The following is a 4,231-nucleotide window of genomic DNA, read 5'->3' on the forward strand; positions in this document are numbered from 1 at the left end:
ACTATGCAAGGATAAGCGCCCACCTCACCACATATTCAGTGAAAGCCACTGCTGAAAGGTGCTGCTGAGGATTGGGTGAAACATGGAGGACAGAGAGGTGGGAATGGCCCCGGGTCAAATATCAGAATAGACATAAATGGGTGACTGAGGAAGAAAAGACAGAAATCAGCTACGACCCCTTGCCTTGGTATCAAAATATCTGGGCCCACTGGAAAGACTCCTGGTATGATATGAACCCATCCCCGAGTTCATACCTCCCTGAGCTCCACCCACCAAGTACCTCTCGGTGTGGCTGAAGTCACAGCTTCCGAGGCAGGCACGAAGGGCTCCTCCCGTGACTCCAGCTGGGTTATATCATGGGTCTTGGAAGATGCAAGTCCTAAGGAAAACAACAGGTGAGTGGCAGCACTGAGCCAGAATGACTTATCCCATCACAGAAAGAAAACAAAACAGTACAGAAAGAACCTTGGAGGAGGGTCTTACAGGAACAACCCAGTCAAACAGCAATCACATTGGTGATTCAATTGCTGGCACAGACAGACACCCAGGTATGTTGGCTAGAGGAGGCAGGCAGAACGTAGGGGAATAGAATTACCACAGATCTGCACAGTGTCACCAGGCCACAGAGAGGCCACCAGGGTTAAGTTCCATCCAGTTGACTGCAAGGCTCGTTAACCCCAAACCCTTTCCTGCACAGCTCTGGGGCAGCTCGGGGACAGAAGGTGGTGATATACGCAGCCCAGGCCAATTACAATAGCTACTTCAGGATCCTGGAGAAGGAATGAGTGCCCACAATTCAGCTTTGGGAAGAACAGACCTGTCCCTAGGAAAAGGCGGAAGAGCCAAGTCCAGCCCAGGATGCTGGGGTGGGCTGTGAGAACCTTACCCAGAGAGGCCAGAAGTGAAAAGTTCTCCAGCATCACACTGCGGCAGAGGAGCCTCTGAGCCTCATCAAGCAATCTCCATTCCTCCTGGGAGAAGTAGACAGCCACGTCCTCAAAGGTCACATAGCCCTGCTAAGATGGAGAGAGTTGAGTTTATCTGTGGCCTCCTTACTGGGGAATTTAGGCATCCCCCTAAACATCCACCCCTGCTCACCCTCTTCCTCAATCCCCATCTCAGAGGAGAGACCCTGCCCCAGAACCACGGATGCCCACTGTCTCCGCATGTTCCCACTGAGCAAGCACAGGCAGGTAGGCAGATAGAGTCCATTTCAGCTCTGGGCACGGTATGCAGAGTCCTACTCTTCTCTTGCCAGACAACTCACCTTGGATTCCAAGACTGTTTCCCAAATACAATCAAATTTGTGTCAGTGTTCTCCCTGAAGCCCCCAATACAAGGTCCGGGGCACATCTGTTTATACTCACTAGAATGTGCACACACTCTGTACCACAACCACTGCCCCCTACACCACCTTATGTGCCTCCCCTAGTGTCACCATATTCTAGTCTACACATGGCATCCAGAGGGCACTTACCAAATGCAATCAGAACTCCATGCCATCCCAGACTCCAATGGCACTGACTGCCAGGGGCAGCCCTCAGTCCCACTTTGAAGGCCTCCCTACCTGGCTCTTTTTGTTGCTTTATCTTCAGCTACTTGGAATTGCACGCCTATCTGGACACCTCAGCTCAGCTCCTCATTCAACCACTTCAGGTCTGCCTTATACCTGCTGATGCTTCCGCCAGACATAATGGAGATCTAAGGTTGCCTAAAGCATTCCCAGTTCAACCTTACCTAAAGGTATTTTCTAATGCTGATCACTAAACCTTCTAAACCTCCTGTTATTGGTTGCCAGAAATGAGAACCTCTCCATATAATATATAACCTGGGCTGGGCATGGTGGCTCACACCTGTAATCCCAGCACTTTGGGAGGCCAAGGCAGGCGGATCACCTGAGGTCGAGAGTTTGAGACTAGCCTAACCAATGTGGAGAAACCTGTCTCTACCAAAAATACAAAATTAGCCTGTGTGGCGATGCATGCCTGTAATCCCAGCTACTCGGGAGGCTCAGACAGAAGAATCACTTGAACCCGGAAGCCAGAGGTGCAGTGAGCAGAGATCGCGCCTTTGCACCCCAGCCTGGGCAACAAGAGCAAAACTGTCTCAAAAGAAAATAATAGGCCGGGCACGGTGGCTCACGCCTGTAATCCCAGCGCTTTGGGAGGCCGAGGCGGGCGGATCACAAGGTCAGGAGATCGAGACCATCCTGGCTAAGACGGTGAAACCCCGTGTCTGCTAAAAATACAAAAAATTAGCTGGGCGCATTGGCAGGCGCCTGTAGTCCCCGCTACTCGGGAGGCTGAGACAGGAGAATGGCGTAAACCCGGGAGGCGGAGCTTGCAGTGAGCCGAGATCGCGCCACTGCACTCCAGCCTGGGTGATGAGCAAGACTCCATCTCCAAAAAAAAAAAAAAAAGAAAGAAAATAATAATAATAATAATATGCTCTGGACTCAGGGCCCTGACTTTGTGTGTATATCTTCCAGGGAAGTCAATTGGAAGGATAGGGAGAATAGCAAGCCTCAAGACACCATAATTCTGAAGACCACGTAGGTAGGAGTTGAGCAGGGTGAGGACCTGAGACATCCTCCACTTACCTCCTCACGGTATGTAAGTAACTCTGCAGTCACAAGAACCTATGGAAAATCAAGGCCATGAGAACCAGACAGTGATGTTGCCAAAGGATCATCCAAGCCCCCTCATCTAGCCCAGAGTCAGGTGTGCCTGAGTATCTACAATCTGGGCTTTGGTTCTTAGTGATGCCTCTTACCTGTTGTGTGCCCTTGGAAAAATGCTCAACTTCCTGTGCCTTGGTGTTGCCATCTGCAACACGGCAATAATAATGGTATTCACTCAACAGGACTATTGTTTGTATCAAACTCATTCTTATGTGTCTAGGACTAAGTATCAACTCCTACTGTACACATAATTAATGCTTCTGTCAACATTTTCAGTGCAAATAAACTGGCAAGTTTTAAAAATATGGGTTTCGGGCTAGGCGCAGTGGCTCAAGCCTGTAACCCCAACACTTCGGAAGGTCGAGGTGGGCAGATCACAACAGCAGAATACTGTCTCAAAAAAAAAAGAAAGAAAGAAAGAAAGAAAATGTGGGCTTCCTTTTGGTAGTTGGGCTGCCTGCTCTATACTCCCCTGAAGGCAATCCTGCTGAGAGCCCTTCTACTGGAGCAGTTGATCATCCCTCCTGTGCCGACCGCTAGGGAAACTTAGGCACCAAAGGGGCTGCTCCACCAGCCTGGCTGACCTTTCCTTTTCTCCACATGGACTGGACATAAGGAACTGCTGAGCCCGGAGTGGCAAACCTATATACTACCCAACACTGCAGTCTCCATCCAGTCCTGGGTCTTCATACTCTATAACCCTCCATTCCTGCAGACACCAGACAGAACCACTTCGGACAGCAAAACTCCATGCTATAGAGGCAGCCCGTAGAGGCTGCCCCGGCCTACAGGGCCATCTCTCCCTTCCCTCACCTCAGGGCCCATCTGAAAGAAAACCTTAAGATTCTCCCTCCTAAATAGGAGCCCCAGGCCTTACCCTAGTCCAGGCCTCTACCTACCACCTCTTGGATATCTCCAGCCCAGATCCCTCCCCAAACCTCCAGATGTGAGTGAGCAAGCTGCCCATGTGGACACGACACCTCCATTCTGGGTCATCTCAGGATCACCATGCCCAAAACCTACTCCCTGCACAGCTTCCCCATCTCCATCCTTCCTGATATTCAGGAACAAACAAAAATACAAACAAAAATCCAGAATGGCTCTTCATTCCCTACTTTCTTTCATAGTCACATGTGATGCAACAGGAATTCCTGTCTGTTCCGTTTTTGAAATCCATCCAAGATCTGATCACTTCCCCTCCTCTATGGCCCAGTCCCAGCAGATGCTCCACTAGTCTACTGACTTTACCTACTCACAGGTCTGTCTTCACCCGCCTCACTCCCACCCCACTGTGTTTTGCCTTGAGGGGACTTTGGCAAACTTTGAGATACAGGTCGTGTCACTCTTTTGTCTCCAGCCCTCCGCGGCCACGGTGGCGCCCTCAGGATGAAGGGGCAGCTGCTCGGGCTGACGCACCACACGCGACTGGTCCCTTCCCAAGCTGCCTACTACGGACACCAGGAGGCCTCAAGTTCGGGACTCGCTGAGCGCGCCTTACATCTTTGCGAGCCGGACCCCTTGCCCTCCATTCCCACCCCATCACACTGCGTG

General features: G+C 51.0%; 1 long non-coding RNA gene across 1 annotated transcript; it reads right to left on the reverse strand.

Moving 5' to 3' along the window:
* Window positions 1-23: 23 nt before the first annotated feature.
* LOC113223091 lies at window positions 24-1,883 on the reverse strand. Its single transcript, XR_003308603.1, has 3 exons — window positions 887-1,883; window positions 596-770; window positions 24-379 (listed from the first exon to the last, which is right to left on the reverse strand). It is a non-coding gene; the product is annotated as an uncharacterized LOC113223091 (long non-coding RNA).
* Between the last annotated feature and the right edge of the window lie 2,348 nt (window positions 1,884-4,231).

This window comes from Piliocolobus tephrosceles, unplaced genomic scaffold, assembly GCF_002776525.5.
Source record: "Piliocolobus tephrosceles isolate RC106 unplaced genomic scaffold, ASM277652v3 unscaffolded_38570, whole genome shotgun sequence".
Lineage (NCBI taxonomy): Eukaryota > Metazoa > Chordata > Mammalia > Primates > Cercopithecidae > Piliocolobus > Piliocolobus tephrosceles.